Source organism: Branchiostoma lanceolatum, chromosome 7, assembly GCF_035083965.1.
Source record: "Branchiostoma lanceolatum isolate klBraLanc5 chromosome 7, klBraLanc5.hap2, whole genome shotgun sequence".
Classification (NCBI taxonomy): Eukaryota; Metazoa; Chordata; class Leptocardii; order Amphioxiformes; family Branchiostomatidae; genus Branchiostoma; species Branchiostoma lanceolatum.
In genome coordinates, this window is record NC_089728.1 from 21,479,502 (window position 1) to 21,502,527 (window position 23,026).

General features: G+C 39.2%; 1 protein-coding gene across 4 annotated transcripts in view; it reads left to right on the top strand.

The window, feature by feature from the left end:
• The window catches only part of LOC136438144 (adenylate cyclase type 2-like), a 109,702-nt gene that overhangs the window by 34,523 nt on the left and 52,153 nt on the right, over positions 1–23,026 (top strand). Inside the window, exon 1 of one of the 4 annotated variants that reach the window (XM_066432870.1) lies at positions 369–485. The exons of 2 other annotated variants lie outside the window; for them this stretch is intronic. The gene's annotated coding sequence lies outside the window, so the exon portion shown is untranslated. Of the gene's footprint in view, positions 1–368; positions 486–22,099; positions 22,221–23,026 lie in introns of those variants that run through there. One more of the 4 variants, XM_066432871.1, reaches the window with a different exon arrangement.

Sequence of the window (23,026 nt, forward strand, 5' to 3'; positions counted from 1 at the left end):
ACACCAATTTAATTTGTTGTTTCTTCGATTTTTGAAAAAAATGTTGACTGGACAAAAATGATAAAAAACAAAGCCCAATCGCTCAGGTTTATGCCTGGTGCATTTGCTTTTATGATTTTGAATAAAGATTATATAGATATTCAAGTTTAACTCCCTGTCTTCTTCTTTTATGATGTCCTGTTGATATTTTGTCACCTTGAAATGTATGAGAACCAAGGAAATTATCTGGTATGGCCTTATCTTGTGTTTCAGGGACAAATTTATCAACAGGCAAGTGCTCTTCTTATGCCTGTATAATATTATGTAGATAAATGTATGATAGTCCCTCCCCCTCTTTTGAGTTGGTACAGTCCTTCATGCATGGGCTGCGTTGGTACCGGGAGGTTTAACGGGTGGTTAGGTAGAATCGTTTCCACTCACACCTCAACAGTCCGCTCGCGGGGACACTTCTCCGCCAGCTGCGAGATCGCTGCGGTTAAACTCAGGTAAATAATGTTTAATTGCTTCTGTTGTGGTCGCTGAACGTTTAATTGATTCAATGCTTGAAAGTGTTGAGGTGGTCACTTGTGCAAATTGTTACTGGGAATGAATGGCATATCGAAGGGGAACTTGGCATTGTAACATTCATTATATTTTTCAGTCAATACCATTAGAATGCTCATTAGTATATGTAGTTGAATGCTGATAGCATGCCAAGTAGTAACAAAACGGTAGGCATACATGTAAGTCTAAATCAATTTCAGTATTCAGGGTAACGGTAGTACAAGAGAAATGAATTAAATATTAATCGTACTTGAATGGACTGGTAGAAAATACATAGCAGTAAGTTCAACAAGATGCTAAAATTTGTTGAAAGTGTTTCAAACAACAGCCACGTCATTTTACGGTATATTCATTTTGTTACAAAATAATGTACCACACGGCAAACTAGTACGTGAGATGTGATCTGGAGTGTGTAACAGTAAGTCGTCAGCCTTGTCCCAGTTTTCTCATCCTAACGAAATATGGTATCTCCTCTAATGGTATTCTGCCATGCTAAGTGTCCGGTAGACTTCAGCAGATGGCTATCGCTCAAATCTAGCTTCTCTTCCTCAGAGCTACAGTCATACTGTAATTGATTCTATCTAATGTCTAAGCCCTGTCTATCTACGTTAAGAGGATTTGTATGCCAGGTAGCAATATGCGGGCAGCCCTATGCTCCTACACCCCTATGTTGCGACTCCCCTGTGTAAGAGTTAGGGTTAGTGGGTGTTGGTGCATAGGGGTGTCGGAAAAAAAGGGTGTCGGAACATTGGTGTGTTGGAACATAGGGGTGTTGGAACATTGGGGTGTCAGAACATAGGGGTGTCGGAACATTGGGGTGTCAGAACATAGGGGTGTCAGAACATAGGGGTGTCGGAAGATTGGGGTGTCAGAACATAGGGGTGTTGGAACATTGGGGTGTTTGGAACATAGGGGTGTTAGAACATAGTGGTGTCGGAACATAGGGGTGTCGGAACATAGGGGTGTCGGAACATAGGGGTGTTGGAACATTGGGGTGTTTGGAACATAGGGGTGTTAGAATATAGTGGTGTCGGAACATAGGGGTGTCGGAGCATAGGGGTGTCAGAGCATTGGGGTGTCTTAACATTATTAGGGGCCTCAGGACGTCAGAATATGGTGTAATAGCTTTGATTTTCTTTTTTACAATAAGCAGTAATAAGAATGTTTTTCTTCAACCTGTCTTTTGTGTTTCTCTGGCAACTTGTTTATACTTTCAATATTAACTCTTCTGGTTTTAGCTGTCTTAAATTTGCTTGTTACTGAATATCAATCCAAGCTTATACCTATATAGCTTTAATACTGTAATAACTGTCAATGTACTGGCCATGTCATCAATTGGTGCTAGCAAAAATATTATAATTGTAACCAATTTTTTGCACTGGTGTTTCTGTTCTTCAGGTTACATGCTTGCAAATGTTGCAAGTGTTGTTGCAATGACTAGTGGAATATTTCAAACATTGGGAACCCGATACATTGTCCTTTTCGATGTCATTAAATTCATTGTGATCATTATGGACCGATGGTCTCGGCAATTATCAGCTTGGAAGGAGGAAGTGGTAACATCGATTTCTCAGTAAATATCCGTAAATCAGTCTTGGCATCAAATTCCTTTTACAATGTTTTTGAAAATGTATAACACAGAAAATAAACATACGGGATAGTTCAGTCTGCTATGACCTAAAAGCTGTTCTGCAGACAAAGCAGTTTTAATAAGGAGACGAAAGGTATGAAGGAAGCTTGTTTTTAGAAATGTAACTTAAGACAAGGCAGGTGAATGCTTTAATACACACTATCATTTATGAAACATTCACTTTTAACAGTGGTGCATATTTCTGACATTGAGAAGTCTGCTGCTATAATAAGGACACATAGAATATTACTATCTTTAGTTATCATATAGTTCACAATAGAAAGGTAGCACAGAAAGCCATACATTTCTCTATTAAATTCTGTACCAATGAATGCTATGTTTCAATGATATGCCACTGCGTGATATTACACCCTAAAAAAACAGCAGTTTTTTTATTTCTTTCAAAGAAAGGGTTGATGATGTATCAATCCACACAAAGGATGACAAAGACTGTTTTCACAATGCACTTGTGTGAATGAGTTCTGGCATTTGCTTTTGTTTTCTATATATAGAAGTGGATTACCACTTTTGTTAGATCAGGGACGTTATTGCTGTCCGTGGTGCTGATCCTGTGGCTGTTGTGCACTTTGCTGAAAATGTTAGGAAATATGAAAGAGTGTTGGTTTCCTGTCTTTCATTTTGTCATAGATAGCACAGGATGTTATGTATATGTTTCATCGCCTTCTTCATATGGGATATTCTGGGAAAAGCTGTCATACCTTTTAAGCCTCTTCAGAAATTTTACCATTTTATTTCCAGAGGCACTTTTCCCCTTATTTGTTAGACAAAGGGCCATTCGATTTACCATTTCCAATTTAATGGCTATTTGATTAAGTTCACATCTTGATATATCAGATTCCAGGTGTAGTCAAGTATCCAAATGTATCTGTCAAGTTTGTACTAAATGAGACTGTTAGAAAGGCAGAAGACTACAGATATCACACCATTCAAGTATTAGAACTGGCAGTCTATGCAATGAGCTCAAAGCTCAAATCATTCTAAAATCTATCTTATGAAGCATAGTGAAAATAAAGTAATTAAATCATCAGAAAATGGGGCACTGCTCCATAATTACCCCATATCCCTAATGATATGAACCATCTGCAATGGAAAGGGAAGTCACAACGTAATCCTATTTGTGAGGGACACCTCGAGGATTTCTTCGCCCCGAGGGACGACATGACGTCAAACCATATGCTGAAATATTGATGGAAGCGTGTGCCTTATTTGCGCCGCGTGTACAATCTCATTGATGTGCTGGTAATAAAACGACCCCATTATGACGGAACACAGAGGAGGTCAGATGTTGAATTGATCGACCTATTTCCATATGATTCTCTGACGGTACATAATCCAATACTTAATCAACAAGTCATGGCTTTAAATCCCAGTCGGGTTGCTGATATTTTGACACCCAAAGTGCAAAATTCAACACCTCTGGTTTTTGCAGTCTACAAATGAGGGTGCATCAGTTTGATTACTTTGCTCTTGGGTCATTTCGTGAATTAAATGGAGTGGGCGGGCAAAATTGGAAAAAGACAAAGAGGCATCAAGTGGCAGACCTAAATGCTACCACAAGAGCTACAAAGTCAACATACCAGGCCAGAACTTTTAAAGCATGAATACATTTTTTAAGAATCATGTAGAAAAACAAGGACTTACTTCAATGTGGTGCAAAGAATTGAACATTTTGATGTTTTTTTACATCCAGAATCGTACAAGTACATTAAGATCATTTTCATTTCTCTTATTCAAGGTAAAAATCTGGGAAACAAGTGTGTAATCTAAATAGCTTTACTGGTAAGGGATATACATGTGTAGTTACTTGCAGAGGCTTTGGTATTGAGTTTCAGTCCGTACTTGACTACATTTAATCAACAAAGTGGACAGTATTAGTCTCTAGGTCATTGAGATAGTGTGATGCCCCGATTTTATCCTTATGACCAGCATAACTGCCAAGCTGGATCACAATTATCTGTTTCCTTAGACCCCCTAATTGTGCCTAATATGCTCTGCACGCATACAAATGTATCTTCAGAAATGGGTCAGAAAGTAGGTTTATATCATGGCAGAAAAGCCAATTTAAGCTTACGGATGAACGAAGGAAATTTCAAAGAGAGCCTTTCATGTTGTTGGACCTTTGATATGCTAATCTAGTTTTTTTGCATGTATTTACTATGATCTGTATCTGTCCTTACCTCAGTACAAATCCCCTAAGAGGAACCACACCGAGGGGCGGGCTTAAGTATATTACATCAAGAATCATTTGTCCCACTTAGATAGAGGAAGATAACCCTGCTATATTAATAAGCAAAGTAGTGGGCAACCTCAAGCCAACCGTACACACTCACGCTGTATCTTCAGAAAAGATGCTGTAGCCGCATGTTCCCGTCTAGAACTTTAGTATCATTTCAGTTCTGGCAATTGCTAATTTTAAACAGCTGAAAGATCACAGGTTCTTGTTTTTACCTTGCCAAGAATGTACGTTTAGGGATAAAAATATTCCTTTTTGTTATTGAGTAGACTTGGTCTTTAAGGAAGTATCTAATATGTTGAACATTTTAAACCTACTGGCTCTATGGACAGACAGGCTTTCTTTTAAACTGTCTTTCACGGTGGTCTGTCACTAGGGTATTCTTTCCCGTTGCCACGCGCGTTCGACAAGGTATCGGGTTACACGAGGCAACATTTTGGCTAACGGCAAAACATTTGTAAATAAACAAAATAGTGGGGACGGGAAAATCTTTTTAAAATAAAACGAAATTGGCGATTTTACAAACTTTGAATGTTGTAATTTTGCGCTGAATGGATGAATTTTCTATATTTTGCTCCCAAACACGATAATTCTCAGGTTTGAGGGAGCCCGTTTTTTCAGGGACATATCGCAAAGGCCAGGCTTCAAATGTAAACGAATATCTCTTATTTTCGTATTTTTCGTCGACCAGGAACAAAACAAAACTTTGTGTTTTTGGAATTTTTCAATTTCTGATTCTAAGTGTAGTTAAGATCGACAAATCTGTGAAAAAATGACATTTCTTGACATTTTTCGCACTCAATTGGCCATAATTCAAAATCAAGGGCATTTATCAAAAATCCCAAAAACACAAACCTCGGGAAAACCGTTACGGTCATTTTGAGCTATAAATAAAGTAAGGTGGATGCTTTTGGAAGCTGATCCTTTACGATGTTTGAACGCATGTCGTGCCGCACGGATAAGGGGAGGGGGTAATTGACATGGCCGTAAACAATCCTTCTAATATCCAAGGTCAGCAAAAAATGACGCCAGCAGCTTCGTTACATGTTAGATGTCCACAACAAAGTCCTACGATGGATATACTCTCCAGAAAACAGGTGAAATTTGTAAAAGAAGTAGTTTTTCTCCTGATTCGGGGAAAGGGGCCCGACCGCGCTGGAATGACAGTAAAGACATGCAATGACCGCAGGTGACACAAAATCGAACACCGTTCGAATTCGGCTGGACATGGGAGTTTCTGTGCATGAATTCGACCACCGTGTTTTTTTTCAAACTGTCTTGGGTTTGAGTTTGAAACTTCTGAGTGCTCTCTGGGTTTGAATGATAAATTTGCAAGTTGCTTTATCTACAAGACCACTGATTCTGAACTAAATCTAATACTTCATCATCATTTCATCTAAGTGCCTAGGCCTTAGGAAGTATCCCCGCCCTTTAGATTCCTCTGTGTTCGTCTGATACCATGAAGGATAATCCCCAACGCAGTCCCAATCCCAGGGCTCAAAATAGTGGATGCATGTGCACCTGTGTGCACCCGAAATTGGAGCTGTGCACCTAATTTTTGACTGCACGTAGATATTTTTGTACTCTATAGGGTAACGGTTCTCTTGTACACTAGCATACAGAATATTCCTGAAATGTAAGTATCAGAAAAGCAATGTAACCTTTTGTTGTACTTTATTTGATGCATTGCTTGGTTGAAATTTGAAATCTGGATAGAATTACAGATTGAAGTAGTAGAGGCAGTAGCGTCAAACTTTTGTTTTGCTGACATTCAACTTTATTTTATGTGGTGCACCCAAATTTTTTTTACTGTTCACCTAATTTTTTTGGATTGGGTGCACCAGTACACCTATTTCCATAAAAGGATTTTGAGCCCTGATGCTGAGATTAGGCTTTAGGGAGTACTCATAATGGGCAATGGGGCTTCGTTAGTCAGGGTAATATGTCGTTATTCCCAAACAGAGCTGAGGGGATATTACCTGCCTCACGCTGTGATTGGCCAGGATGTTGAATTGCAAAACGCTTTTATCTGTGGACGCACATTAGTTCTAGCCCAGAGCTTTTTACTGGAACTTCACAATAGAATCTATTCCCTGACTGTTCTTTTTAGCATTTTGCTATCTTATCATTATTTACTTCAAATTCACCACAAAACACGGCTCATAAGAGCCACTCACATGTTTTGGGTTACTGTTCTGTACTGTGATAAGAGATGTATGTTCACCTTTAACTTGACAAGTTTAAGGTTGTACCCATCAGGGAAATAATCACAAGGAAGCTTCTTCCAAAGTGATGTAGTTCTAGGAAAGAAGCTTTCAGCGTGGAACTTCCTCCTGAGAGGTGTAGTATGGAAAAAGAGCGGACGATTAGTTTCCGTAGAAGTGGCAAAACGTGTCCTTGCTGGCTTCAACTGCCAATATTTTTATCAAGTCAAGTCTTCACCAAAGCCTCTGTCACACATATGTGACCATGTTTTCATGGCCTTCTCCAAAATGGTTTGGAAGTTAGTCATCAGCAAAGTCAACTTTGGTTGGGAGTTGGTTGGCGAGGTTGCTTGCAAGTCTTTAAAGTGTCATATTTGCCTTCGCCGTGAGGCAGAAGGGTATGCGTTTGGTCTGGATCTGTGGAGTGATGGTGTTGGCGGTACAACTCTCGAAAACAAGGTCGGATGTTGGGGATTTTTGGTAGGTAAGTTTCTGTTGGGGAGATGAAGGTCAAGTTCGAAGATGGGTTTTCTGTGATGTTCCTTTGGCGCTGTAGTGGAAGTTTTGTGTTTGACAATTAGTTTGTTGGCGACATAACTCAAGAGAGATTTACTGGATTGTGATGAAATTTAGTAGGTTGTTGGGGGTAGGGGAAAGGAAGGTCAAGTTCGAAGATGGGTCTTCTGGGGGGTTCCTACAGTACTACAGGGGGCATTTTATTATCTAAATTTTGGAGGAGGATAACTAAAGCAGGTTTTGGTCGATCTTAAGCGTCTTGGGCAGATAGAAATGATTAGGGATGATTAACATAATGAGATGCAAATCAGGTCATTCTTTCCATGATTAATAAGAAAAAGTTGAAATTCCCTTTCAATTTGCTATTATGTCTTTATATTCAGGTTAAATTGCACTGACAGGCCTGCGGGCGGATGACCTACTTTCCCTGGGAGTGCTCCTCATGAGACGTCACCGGAGCCCAGTTTGCTTGCCTGTTCTTTTTCTTCGTCTTCTGCCCAAATCCAAGTAGATGTGGGGTGGTAGCTCTACCAATGGTATTGCAGAAAGTAATATGTACCTTGTACATGGTTCTGATGTTATATTTGAGATGTAGGTACCTTTAAGAAAGGTAAATACAACTGGCCATAAATTATGCTTATGATGGCCTCATTTGCATAATCTATGCTGAAACTTGTATTTCCCTTACCGTAAAAGCTATAAGAATGTGATATTTGAGATGAAGGTACCTTTAGGAAAGGTGAATATACCTGGACATAAATTATGAGGACCTCATTTGCATAATTTTTGCAGAAACTTGTATTTCCCTTACGGTACATGCTACGGATGTCATACTTCAAATGTAGGTACCTTAAGGAAGGTAAGATACACATGGACATAACTTATGCTAATGCAGACCTTCTTTCTATAATTGGTGCAGAAACTTCATAATTCCCTTATGGTAAATGCTAAGGATGACATATTTCCGGTGTAGGAAATGGGAGGGGATATCCTGCATTTTCTCGAAAATGTTGCCTTTCTAGTTTGCTTAATTGATAAGAACATGCCATGATTCTAAAGTTGTAAATAACGGTAATTTGATACTTGCATTCGGAAGTTAAATGAAGGTGAATTTCCATCATACATTAAGTACTAGTATTCAATCCATAACACACCTTTCAAACACATCTTTTTTACAAGTTAACTCCATTCAGCGAAGGTATATATGGGATCGCCGAACTCTAGTTTTAGATGCAATCGGAGGAGCAATTAAAATAGAACTATGATAATAGGATGGCTTCCAGGCTCACTCACTTACTCCATCAAACTCGCTCGAAGTCATCTCATAACCAGTTATCTCTATTACACTCTGTTGTTCATCGCTACAGGCAGTTGGTGTAGGTCCAAACCACTGTCGACTTCAAGTTATTTATATATGTCTTATGTGGTCTTCCATACACAGGTTCTGTTTCCATGATTCGGGTTCCACAGTAGAAGTTTGTGTACTACCTTGTCTTTGTTTCTCCAGCAGTGGCCTATGTACAAAACGTAGTCTTCTTTGACATATTATTTCAGCGATCGGCGGTATATTCTCATATAGCTCACGATTTGAAATTCTTTGCCTCCATGAGATGTTAAAGACATTTCTGGATTCCAGGCTACTCCCTGCCAACTTAATGCCAACCTTGGTTATTAGAGAATGTTCAGGAGCAAAGTCATCAGGAAGATCCTGAATGTGAGACAGTTGCTTGAAGGGATAAAGAAAAAAAGTTATCTGTCCAAGAGTTATTTTTTGAAATTCATTAAAGAATGAATGTTGTACAGTGTTGATGATAGTAAACAATAGATATGACATTTTGTCTTCATTTCACTTCTTCTGCTTATCTCCTTCCCAGCACCTGTATTCCGTCTAAATCCAGTCATAAATTTGTAGGAATCAGAAAGCCAAGGTTAATGTACTACTAGTCTGCAAGGTAGAAGTTCACCTTCACTTATTAGTAATTATTCCATCCCTCATCTCATTCATTCTTCGAAGAAGAAATAAGCTTTCTTGAAGGTTAAGTCTCTATCCTTGAACCATAAGTGTACCAATCTATTACTCCTAGCTATTTCAAAAGCAACAAGAGTTGTTAGAAATGTTTAGCGCTTCTTGTAGTGCTTAGAAAGGTTGACATGTGGATGGGTCAAGGTCTGTATGGAAAGATCACAAGCTTTTCAGCAAGAATTGGGTATAATTAGGGCTGTGTACTTAAAAAGATCAAGGTACAGGCACAGCAATTTAGGTACAGTTCTGGACCTGAACCTAGACAAGTTTGGCTAAGTTATTCATGTAACGTTTTGGTTGTTGATCTCAAAGCGAAAGTATTTACAAGTTATAGAAATTCTTAAATGCTAACAAATGATCATCTTTTAGACATCCGGATGTACCGGTAAGATGATGGTGATGAGACAGAATTTATTTAAGAGTTTTTAGTCTAAAACGTGTTTTAGTTGGTTCAGGTACAGGTTATTTTGAAGAAGATGCTATCAGCCAGGGATGTTTCTGTAGCTCAACTGTTAGCAGGCTCACAGTTGAGCTCCTGGTTCCAATTGGTTGGTACCTGGGAGACCCGGGTCAATCGGTTAGGGCTGCACCCGTCTTATGGAAGGGATGTACAATGGGGGTGGTTCTGTTTTTGAGGAGGTGCCTCAAGCACATTCGGCTAGCAACCCTCCCATGTGAGAACATACCCTGCCACAGGAAGTTGCCCTATGTGCCACTTTAAGGGTCTGAATAAACGAAACTACTGTAAAGGCAAAAGTGTTTGAGGTGGTTTTATGTTCACGTTTTTCATGGTGAACTCTTCAGGGCGTACTTAAAACTACCTCAAAACGTTTTGCCCACCTATGACTGTAGCGCTACTATTGTTTCAAATGCAAACTTAAAACCACTGCAAACACTCAATTTTCTCCCTACCGCCAAATAAAAACCACACAAACTTAAAGGCATTTACAGTATCAGCCATTAGTTCATTTGAAAGTCTATATTTAAGTGCATCAAGTATATGACACAAGGAGAAGGCTCAATAGTTAGTGTGACTTGCTCTCATGGGGAACTGTTGTAGATAATTGACATGTACTTTGGATAGTGTTTAAGACTTTAAGGAGGTCTTGAGATTTTCAATAGTCATGTAATCCTTTGTTATTAAATTTTTTTACTCGTGCATGTTTTGACACTGCTACAAAGTCTTTTTCATTGCTTTGCACAATGCATTATTCTGTGTTTTCGGAAAGCTAAAGAATGCCTGTTTCTGATTGTGCTATTAGGTTGTGATAGAAATGAAGTAGGCTGAGAAATATGGTTGCTGTCAAGTTGAATTTGCTGGTTTTAAGAGTTTCTTTCTGTCCGGCACAAAGCTAACATTTCACCACAATAGCTTGTCAATGCTATTATAAAATGTTGATGCTAGCAGCGCTATGAGAACAAGCTGCTAGGGGGCCCAAACCTACACTGCTTCCTCCTTACATCACAAGCTATCTGCCATCAAAAAATCAAGACCATACCATATCCAGGACAAAAGATACAAAAACCAGAAGTTCTGCTGCAGTACCCAGGTCACACACCAGGAGGCCCAAAATCGACCTTGACCTCTGTCTTCCCAAGACCTACCCACATACCATATATCATAAAAATCCATCCAGAAGTTGTTAAGTTATGCTGACTACAGATATCTGGAAACACACACACACACAAGTGGCACACCCAAAGCAATACCTTAATTTTTCATAGAGATAACAAATGGGCAGTCTATTAAAACTGTTGAAAAGCATATTTAAGGATTGTCCTTCCTGGAAATTCACAGCATTTCTGATATGTACTGTTACACTTGCTTGAAAATGATAATTAAACACACCAAACTGGAGTGCTGTTGATTTGAAGGACTTGTAGGGCATTGTGTTGTCCTTGGTGCTGATATGTTAGTTACTTTGTGTTGTGACTCCTTCAGTGGAAGTTGAGCATGCATTCTGATTAGGAATTAATCTACCTGTCAGGGTATACATGGAATACTACCTGATGAGGTGGCACAACATGAACATATATGCAAGGAATTTTAGAAGTAGAAAATTTTCTTCTTTTTTCAAATAAATGAATGACAATAAGGTTTTAGGCAATGGTAGCTATTTTCGTCTTGGCAAGGTAGTCAAGTTTGGAAAAAATATATTAAACAGTCTTTCTTATTAACCTTTTAAGTATAAGATGGCTCTCTGCCCATTTTAGCATTCACACGTGCATATAGGACAGTGTTTAATATGGGCTTAAATTTATACTGTAACAGTTTCTTCCTAACCAGGTCAATTAACGTTTGAACAGCCCTAGTTTTCATTGCAATTTTTGCTTCCTGAATTTTTTTCATTTTTTTTGATTTTGAGTATGCGTATGATTAACCTGGAACAATTTGAGTATTGCCTATCGGCTACACACCAATAGCAGAGCCATAGCTCACAAGTTCAATTTTTGATCCATTCCTTCTGAAGCTCACAATATACTTGACTTTCCTTCAGGTCAGACATGAAAGAATTCTTATTAAATTTAACTCTGCTGCTTATCACAGTTTTCCCTGGGAATTCCAAGTTCTGCCTCCTCTGAAATCAAACCCAGTAGGGGTGACTTTCAACTGACTTCCTGAAACAGCACCTGTAGCAGTCGATACACCTACATTGTATCCCTTTTACGTCAAGATTATCATCTTTAGATAACGCAAAACCTGTTCTTTGTTAAACAAATTGTACTAGCGTACAGAATTCTCCAATTCCTGGTATCGAAGCACAGCTGTGCTGTGAACCTCAGATCATCATTACGTGCGCACTTGGCCGTCAAACCCCACGTGCAACTCAATAAACTCTCATCTTCACAACCGAGTACATCAAGGGCAAGGCTTTTTGGCATGAATTGATTTTGGTGGTAAATGGACCACTTTGACAACAGTGGTAGCTGGATGCCCTGTAGGCATTATAATGAGGTCAGCCGGGGGATGGAGACAATTCTTCACTCTTTCTGTCGGAATTCCGGCCAAAGCCGCTTCATTACCCCCAGGATTTCAGCAGCACGGAGGGTTCATTCAAGCAACGTTTTGCTGTCAATTTTCATTTGCTGCCAGTCATAGGTTACAAGGTCGGCTTTCCTCTGTGCCTTTTTGGAAGCGATGCTGGAAAACTAATTGTCGGCATAGCATCCAAGATTTTGTCCATGTTTTTCCAAGAACACTGGAATGTCAAGTTAGCAACAGATGCTGTAAATCTTGAAATGTTTGCAGTGCTTTTTTGTATAGTTGCTCCACCCAAGGACCCCTTGCTCCACCACAGCATTATAATACTACAAACATGTGTTGCCATTCCATTCTTGCTGTACTACAGAATTGTTTCAACTCTGAACATAAAACATCACAAAAGACCTCTTTCATCTCAAACCAGGAAGACAAGTCCCTGCAAAAATAATTGAATTAGCAGGAGACTATCACTTGTTTGTGATGTTAACCCAGGGACTGGACTGTAATTATAAGGTTTGATCCACTCACACTGGGAAGGAGCCCTATACTCGTTTTGAGTGGTGGGTTCTTAATGTGCTTGAGGTGCAGGTTTCCTCAAACACTGGACTTTTGCTTTACGCCCCGTCCAAGATGAAACTACTAGGTACTCATTTCCACCCGAGGTGAGTGAGGAAATAGGTGTAGGGTGGCTTTCCCAAGGGCACAACACCGGGCCTGCCACGGATTCAAACCCAGAACCTTTAGATTCTAACGGTGCACACACCAGGTCTTCCGCGTGATAGTGCGCGACAAAAAGTGACAAAAGGGTTTTGAGTGTCGAGGTTTGAGTTCACATTTGTCATAATTTTCTGCAAACTGACGTTAGATACCAACACGGCTGAAAAGCGAGTTTTCTCTTTCTGACACTAACAGTCAGTTTCATGTCAAAAATTCTGGTGATGTGTTTAGTTCCAAGCGAAAATGCCCAATTCTGCGCCTCATTTTTGATATACATTCCAGTATATACTAAAATTACAGAGGTTGAAGAAACCGAAACTCAGGTTTTCTTGTAGGTAGAAGGATATCCTTCATTCCCATTCACAGATGTTTTGGCTCAGAAGTATTTCCTGGAAGAGACGGTCGCTAGACTTGAGGGTGTGCAAACCCAAATTGAGACCCAAAATTAACTAGGGGGTGCCCCCCTAAGGCCACTAGACCACCTTGCAACCTTACATGCTGAAAACCATAATATTACTGTAACATTGCCTTGGTCTGACAGCAATGTATCAAGAGCCGTCTCCTAATTGTGCTTTTGGGTGCTTCTACTGCCACAAAAGTTTAAGAGATGGCCAGCCAAATGCTCTGCCTGTTTGCATTGAGGTCACTCAGTCAATTCTTAACAGCCCTTAGCTCTCTCTAAGAGCACTTTGACAGAGATAGAATCTCGAGCAAGAAATGATTTCTATGTCATCACAAGAGTTTGTTTGTTTGAACCTTCGTTTATTCATGAGAAGCTCAAATTGGCCTGCATGCCACTTTTAATTGAGGACATGAGAGAAAAGGGAAGTTAATATATATATATACAAACACATGTATATATACTCCTGTATTATTGTATTCTGGGTCTCTCGGGTACTGTAAATCCATTTAATATAATTGCAGTCTGTAATTCTAGTAGTTGGGGGAAGAGAGTAGTTCACAGCATTTGATTTTGACGGTGGGAACAAACATCACTGTCTCAAATGTTAGTCTTAGACTACAAAATATTTGTGATGATGAAATTCTAGCGGTAGACTTGAGTTAAATGTCGCTAAAATTAAGTTCCTGTTAAGTCGAGAATTACAGTTAGGGATAGTGGAAGTTTCCAGACCTGTATTATTCAAAGGGTCCGCATACAAACAGCAGTTTGGAATAACATGCCGTCTGTTAATTTTGTATGCAGGCTCACAACCTCAACCGATGTCAATGACATTACTTGACGGTACATCTACAGTCTTGTCATGCTTAGCCCAGACTGTAATGAATTCCATGTATCAAGATTAAAGGATATGTTGGAGGCTTATTAGTAGTAGTCATGTGCAGACTACATTATTTATATCTATATCTAGGGACAGCCAAACATTTGCAGCTACCTCCAAGTCTTTGAAGACCTAACTTAAAGATGGATTAGTCTGGTATCCAAAGCTATTATAGCTCCCGAGTCTCTTCTGTCCTTTCTGCAAATAGAACAGAGCTATAATACTTTTGGATAGCAGGTGACAGATGGATATCATCTAAGAAACTATGTCATTTTTATCTATTCAATTCCACATCTTACTTTTCCTTCTAAATGTTTGACACGCTTATTGAGAAGTGTGATTGGCAAAGAAGGCGACTAGCTACTTGAAAAAGCATCATACTTCACGTCAAATGAGGATGACTACTTTACCTTTTACGTAGTAAATGTTAAAAAAGCACAAGCATAGCATCTCAGACTTAATAACTTCTCCAGGACTGGTGAATCCCCATTGGTAAAAAGATAACAGAGATTTCATCTGTGCGGGTACCCATGACGAGGAAAATTGCCTCCAACAGTCAGAAATGTTAGGACCCAGTGAAATGTGCACGATAGATACAAGTGAGCGGATCGATAACCATCTGTTACGAACCAAATTTGTGATATCAATAATTGTGCTGCAGGGGCATCATTCATATTCAGGCCATAGGCACACTAAATATTGCACATTGATTCTATCTTAGAATGGCTGATATGTATTCGTAAGGCGTCACCATTATATCAATGATGATTTTGTCAGTGTAGGTGCGTTTTAGCTAACAGCTAGGACTGGCAAGTTAGTTTTTGAAACTAACAGTTTCCAAGTTCTATCCTCTAATTATTAGAATGAATAAGGCAGGGGTTGAGAAAACTTATGGGAAACCTAGAACGGCAATTATATTTGCAAGCAAGTGCAGGATATTTTGTCCTATCCCTCTTGGTACCCTGGGACCGCCACTTTTAAAAACCTGTTGAATTTAAAGAGATTGATTGAAAATTAAAAAAACGTATCATCAGTAATCCCCGAGGTATGCACACTGTAGATATCCATTTACTAATTTGTTCAAGACATTCTTGAGAAGGCCTTGACAACAGGTCTTTTTTGTTGTGGTAGTCGTATGGTAGTACTGGTACTTAGAAGAATTATGACAGTTATGTATTATCATTATATTTAATACACAGTTTTTCTTTACCCATTCCATATTGAAGATTTAGTTTGACCTTGTCTTCAAGAAAATTAGGTGGATTACCCTTGTTTTAAAGCTTAACCGAAACCCAAGCAATATTAGGGCCAGAAAAATCCGATTTTGAAAGTCAATTTATTTAGTAATTTCTATACATGATTAGTTCAAACAACACTATCACAATGTTTAGTGACGTCCATAATGCAAAATATGACGTCGTTGTGATGTAAGAACTCACTGAAAATCGTCGCCGGGTTTTTGTAGGCTAGCAAAACTCAGGGAATTATTGTATGGCAAGTTTTTGCATGGTTTTGAAATGCTCAAAGTATGAAGATATTACGCAAATGTGCCAAACTGTGTTAGTAAATGCCACTACCATAAAGATATGAGTATTTCTTTAGTTCCATATTTCGGGCCCTAATATTGCTTTGGTTGCCTTTAATATGTTCTTTCGATCACAGTGATTTCTGACACCGTATTTATCTTTCCATACTTCATCGTTAAGCTGGAGGAAGGAAGTATACTTAAGGCAATTTCCTTCAACATACACCAGCAGGAAGTTATCAGCGGGGGTTTAGCATATTTCATGCATCTTTCATATATCATATCGTTTAATGCCGTCTGTGTTCTGCGTATGAATGATTCAAAAGGCTTAATCAAGCACTTGTGACGGTCTTGTTTCAAGACGAACGTCGCCTGACAAATTTCTGACAGTCGTCATCTGTTTTTTCCCCCGTAGTGATACACAAAACCTTTTTGTTTGTAGATGTCGTATTCAGCGGGGCACGCATTTATCTTTTCAGCTTTAATTGACAATAAGAAATGCTTTCAAGCATTAAAACATGGTTCAGGGGTGCACATGAATATCTATATGATTACTGGTACATTAACTGCACACATGGGGCCGTAGCAAGAGTAGTCATTTTTCATATCTATCACAGTACCGGTAGTGTAAATGCACAAATGTTCGCAGTCTGCGGTGAACTCTTTACTGCGAACTTAAAACTGCCGCAAAAAGCCATTCCATTGTGTGACTGTAGCGCTACTATCATTTCAAACTCAAACTCAAAACCACAGCGAAGATTAACACTCCATTTTCTCCCTACTGCAAAATTAAATCCCTGCAAACATTTCTACATTTACAGTATCAGTCTATCTAATTTTGTACTCTATTGAAGACAGGACACTAAGAGTTTGCATTCAGATGAGTCCCTATCCACCGTAGCTTTCTATGATAAGAGCAGAGTGTAGTATGATTTTTTTTTACATTGTATAGTCGTGTGGCGTAAGTGGTAGAGCGCGAGGCTGTCAAACAATGAGACCCGAGATTGATCCCCGGTTGTGCCCAGAGACATGTCCGAACTTGCGCTCCGACGTTGTGCCCTTGGGAAAGGCACTTCACGAATTTCCTCACTTCACTCAGATGTAAATGAGTACCTAGCTCATCTAGGGTTAGGGACGTCCCTCGGATAGGACGTTAAATGGAGGTCCCGTGTTTGGGGTGAGCCACATCCCACGCATGTAAAAGAACCCACCACACCTTTCAAAAAAAAGTAGGGGCATGCTCCGGTGTGCGATGGTCCAAATCTGTCTGGAGTCTGTCTCCGTCTCGTATCAGCCATACGGTGATTTACATCATTCACCCGGACAGGAGAACTGGCGCATCCCTGTCTTGTATGACAGCCAACAAAAGGGTATGTCACCCCGTAAAAAGAGCGGTATAACCCCGTCATAGCGAAAGCATGTCGACTGATGATAGTTCTTGGTGGCAAATGTGCTAGATGTTGGCACATCAGTGCACCAAATACATAGTGTGTTTTTGGCACACTTTTAGTCAGATAAGCCGAAGAGGCCCGTTGGGTGTCACTCCACCTCCAGGGAAGGTAGTGTAAAGTGCCTTTCCCAAAGGCACAACATCAGGACATGTTGGGCATCGAATCAGGGACCTATTGGTTCTGAGTCCAACGCTCTAACCATTGCGCCACACCGACACCTCAGAATTATAATTGTTAATGTCACCAAGTAACATGCATAGATTAGCTCATTCCTGTGGTAAGACTGTCCCTGTTGGACTCTTCTGGTCGCAGTTAGCTTTTTCAGGATTAAACAAACAGACACCTCAAAGCGTGGGGCCGTTTGCCGTAATGGCAGGGTGTCTGGCCCAGAACCCAGTGATCCCGGGTTCGAATCCCCTGACGCCACCGACTTGACGGTACCTGACTTTGGTTGGGGAGGTAAAAGGCGGTGGAAGATGAGGGATGGGCTCTGCCTTTCAATGCCATGCTCTAGAAACGGTGGGTAACAACCCACTGCCCCTACGGCCTCAAAAAGGCCTTTATCTTTATTACCTTACACATCAAAGAAGTACTACATAGTATACTCATTTGCATGTGGCCTTGTTAAGTTTTTGTAGTCGGGACATTTTTTGGCTTGTTCTCAGGCAAAATAATAGAAATATGCAGCCTGATATGCATGCAAGTAAGGTTCCCTTTCCACTTGACTGGCTGAGCAACCATACCGCGACCAAAACTGGATTTGTGTGATTCTTGATTCATAATTGAGATATGATGCAAGATGTAAAAGTTGATTATTCAAAAGAAAGCAAAATACACAAAACTTTTTTATTGAAAGATAGTTCCTTGTCTCTGAATTCGTTGAGTGATCTGTCAAATCTTTGGTCACTCATAGCGGTCACAGTTCTTGTTTGTGCTTAAAACAGGGATTCTTGTATACAGAATAATATTCTTGCTGACGGTAAAAATTTCTTTGTAGGAGGAAAAACAAGAAAAATAAGAAAAGCGATTTTTGGTAGTGTAGACAACATGCTGCCTTACAGGAGAGGGTCATAGAATACTTTCTTCCTTCTACATTTTCTATGATGATTATGGAAACAACATAACTGTTGATAGTTATGTGGCGATTGTGTTATAGAATATGATTCATGAAGTGGTCTTGAAGCATTTTAGGCAAAATTGTTCTGTGCAGGGTGAAGAAGTTGTATAAGACAGTATGGCCATTACGAAGAACTGATGTGTGAAGTTACAATAAGGGTCAGATTGTAGGTGTACATTTTACTGTTATAACCAATCTAAACATAGATGATGTACATCATGTGTAGTGCTTTTATATGAAAATATCTATATGGGGTCTCATTTTTCGTGCCACTACGACACTACAGGTAGCTTGTTATCAAACCCTGGAGTTTGGATGTAGTCATTAGTAACTCAGTTGCTGACTCTCAGCAATTATCAGATAAAGTTAAAGGGAGATTTACTGTCATATCTTTCAGTTTAAGTACCATATTCTTTAAGCTCACACCATTGAATGCAGAATTATAGCACATCTGGTTAGATTCAAATAGCAGTAATCATTGCCAAGCAAGTGGATATAATTTAGGAAATGGTCAGACGTTTCAAGTTGCATCGACTACTTTTCGTCAGTGACACTGAGCATTAGATTTGGCAATCAGCAGGTTTTTAACTACGAAATATGAATGTATTGTATGCAAATAAAGTGAAGACAATTTTAGATTAGACAAAGTCAAAACAGGTTGATGTAAATGAGACTCCAGTTGTTTGAGTACAGGAGCTAAAGCTGGTTCGTGGGCAAGTCCAGACAAGCGACCCATAGCACTCCTTCCATTTTGAGGGTGACTATCTGGTTTGAATGTTAAGTTCTCTCAATGTCGAATTTAACGTTGGTTAATATAAATTCGCCATTTTCCTTTAATGGTTGATTGAAATCAATCTGGAAGAACAATAAACCATCCTTTTTTCTGTTATTCTGTCAGTATCATGTATTACCTTTGCACTAATGCTATATTAATTTAGTTAGATTTTCTCTCTAGTCGTGCTGACACCATAATATTTCAACTTGAAACTACCGTCCGCCGCACGCAGAATGACAGTGCTCTTGGACAGGTGCGAACATTATTCCGGGAGAGAAGATTCGTCATTAATATATGCCGCTAATTAGCTTTTATACAGCAGCTGTTGTGCCCATCTTGACTTGAAGAGAGTGCCAAGGTCATAGAAACGTGACCAAAGAAAAATAGATACACGATAAAACGGTCGTACCACACACATCAGGTCTTCGGTAACATCCCGTTTGTTGAGTCGGTAGAACGTCACTCAAAGTCGACATCCACCGTCATGGCAACGTGTCACGTTACATTATTCATGGCAAGTTAGCTGGATGCCGTAGCGTTGGTAATACTATTATGTCCATTGTGTTCCTTGTTGTGTTAGGAGCAAACTTTGTGGAAAATATGGTCCTCAGTCCACTATCACACGCAACATTTAGACAAAAAAGTGCTCCTCACAAACCTTTGTCGTCTGCTTGACATCAGGATTCTGGGTAATAATATGGCGGCGGGAAAATACATGTGCCGTAGGTTGTAGCAACAAAGAGGAGTTTTGATGATTGATCACACTTAGAATCCAGTTGCAGATTAGCAAAAGAGATAATCATTGTAATAAGTTGTCTTGTAAATGATTGTGTTTAGCAGGAAGCGGATGTGACATTTGTCTTATAAACCAGCGAACAACCGTGTAGTGTGATTCTCCAACGAAGCCCCCAGACTCTGTCAATAAGGGATGGAGAGTTTTTGACGTCGCCAACTTCTAATGCATGGTTATTGAAGCTTTTCAGCCAGTGTTCTGAATACGTTAGTCTATCCGGTTTGCATTGCTGGCGTTATAGCTAATTTTGCATCTAGCACATATCCCCAAAATACACCGTTTCTAAAAATTTAAATACCCCACGAATTTATGTTAACCAACGTTATAGTGTGCAAATTTTGTCATGTCCTTTTCTTTTTCTTTCTCCCTGGGGGTTAGATGTTGAGATGAGTACATGGTAGACAAATAGAAATCAAATCAAGGTCTGGAAGATGAAATTTATCGTGTGGATAATGGGAAAAACTCATCAGAAAGTAATCAACCTTGAACTTCGAATGTCATGTGCAAGATTGTCACAGCCAGAGGAATTTGAATGTCATCAGTTTACAGAAGCCTATATGGGGGGGGATTTATAGATCACTAAAGGTACATGTTGTCACCTTTTAAAGGCAACCAAGCAATGTTAGGGACCAAAAAATGGATATAAAAAAAATGCTGAAATATCTTTATTGTAACGTTAGTGACATTTACTGACACTGTCTAGCACATTTGTGTTTACTAATAGCTTCATACTTTGAGCATTTTAAAAGCGTGCAAAAACATGCCATATGATGATTTCCTTAGTTTTCCGAGCCTTCCAAAACCCTGGCGACGATTTTCATTGAGTTCTCACATTACAACGATGTCATATTTTTGAATCATGGACATTGCTATACATTGTGATAGTGTTGTTTGAACTGATCATATATAGAAATGACTTAATAAATAAGGTTATTGACTTTCAAAATCCGATTTTTTGGGCCCTAATATTGCTTGCCTTTGGGTTGCCTTTAAACCATACTTAACACTTTATATGGATAAGCACTCAATCAACTTTTCTTTTTGACATTGACCCAAATGAATGTCATCAATCATGAAAATCAATTTCTGAGGTCTCTGACTAGATTTTGGTGGTTTAACCTTCTCCCTGCTGCCTAAGCCAATAACAGGTAAAAATCTGGTGCTAAGACAGCTACCATTGCAGACTGAATGTTAAATCAATCCATGTGGTTCCAAGTGTCTCTTTCCCTTTGAGAAGGATTGAAGATGACAGTTGGAGTTTTGTGGTGTCACTATAGACATCCTTTATTCTTGCGGTTGATGTGGTCAACTGTGTTACGGGCGTCCAATATGTTTTTGTGAGAATGTCAACATTGCCTCAAAACCTCTGAAAAATGTGCCCAAGTTGCATAAAAACAATGTTCACAGTGCTTGTCTCCCTAGTTTTGAGTTGAAATTTGCCTCTCAAAATACAGGAAATAAGCAATTTAGACACTTAAAAGACAAGATTTCTCAAGTCCCGTTGGAGTGCTGAACAGTTGGAATGTCTTGTTATTTTGGAATATTGATGAAGTCTTTGAGTCGGATAATCATGATTCTTTTCCAACTTTGGATTTCGTGAGCAGCAATACATTCACTCAGTCAGGTATCATCTACCCAATTAGAACTAGGATTAATAGCTATTCGACCTTGCTTTCAGTTGGGGGAATGAGGTGATAAGTCTCGTTAGTACCACTATGTTGGCTGTTTGTAATACATGTAGGTATGAAAACATTCAATCAAAGATTTACGTGACTCTAATCTTAGACCTCTTTGAAAACACATAGCAGTGTTTCTTTCAGGTCTAATAGTGACCAAGTGAGATGGCCCTTTGCAACTTGTTTCCAGTTGGGGGGATTGACTACCACTATGTTGGCTGTTTGTAAAAGGTATGAATGTGACTCTAATCTTAGACTTCTTTGAAAAACACATAGCAGTGTTCCTTTCCGACTTATTTGACCAAAATGAGATGCCCCTTAGGGGGTGCCTAGATTAGTCTTGGTAACAGTATATGCTGCCATCTGCCATTTCATAAGAAATATGAGACATTTGACATCAGATACAAACTTTATATATAAACCAGTGGAACGATGTTGTGTCACAAGAATGTAGTTTAACTATCACAATCGTAAAGAGTATTCGTGGAAAGAATTTAATTCCACCCTTTCATGGAGCGGGTTTTATGGGGCATGTACATGTTGTAAGCTGCACCCAGGCTGGGAATGTAGAGGGGAACAGCTATGTTTGGTGATGCAGCCTTCTAATGCCTAGTGTACTGTAGTAAGCATAATGTTGGGCCAATGGGGCTTGGCAGCTGTGTTTTCGAGAGCTGTCTACAAATGATTTCAGTTCCAGCGTTAGGAATTTAAAGATCTTTTAATACTTTGTCAGGTAAGTGGGGTTTCAATACCAACTTAGAATTGGTCTGGAGAAAATAATTGTATACTACAAGCTTGTATACTACTCCTTGCTACAAGTCAGAGTACAATGATTATAGCAGGGTGGTAGGAGTCAACAATTATTGGATATTGTATTCCAAATTTGTCTTAAATTTCTAAGTTCAAATGTGTGCATCGAGTGTGCATTGAGTGTGCATTGCAGTGTTGATCTGAGTCAACAGGTACAAATGTACATGTTTCTGTTTGATTGAATGAAAATTTTCTGTCTGCTACACGGAAAATAATTGGGTTGTAGGTTTTCTAATCTACTGATTTTGATGTTAATATTAATATCAATTGATATTTAAGTTGATTTGAAATGGTTGGAAAAGCGTCCTTGGCTTAAACTTAAAATTGCAGTTAAGTTAAACGTTAGGTAATACTGTACCAACTTCAACTTTGCCATTTCAAGTTACATAACACTTATCCTGTTGAATATGAATGATAACTTCTTGAGTCTTACAAGTCATTGATTTTGGCCTTTACTGTTCAATTCACGTAATAACTTTAAAATCTTTTTCCAGATGTCCTCCTTCTGACCTTGTCAGGTGCATGTAGAGGAAACATTATCCCTTTAATATGAGTCAAAGGCATTCTTAAGAGCTCAGTCAGTATAGAATTTCTTAATGTCACAGTGACAGATTACTTTTGGTTCAAGGCATGCCAATCTGGTTTTCTACATGTAGATCTGTTTTTTTGTTCCATATAACAACCTTGATGTTGAATGTCAAGGCATTAGAGTTTTAAACCCAGGATTGA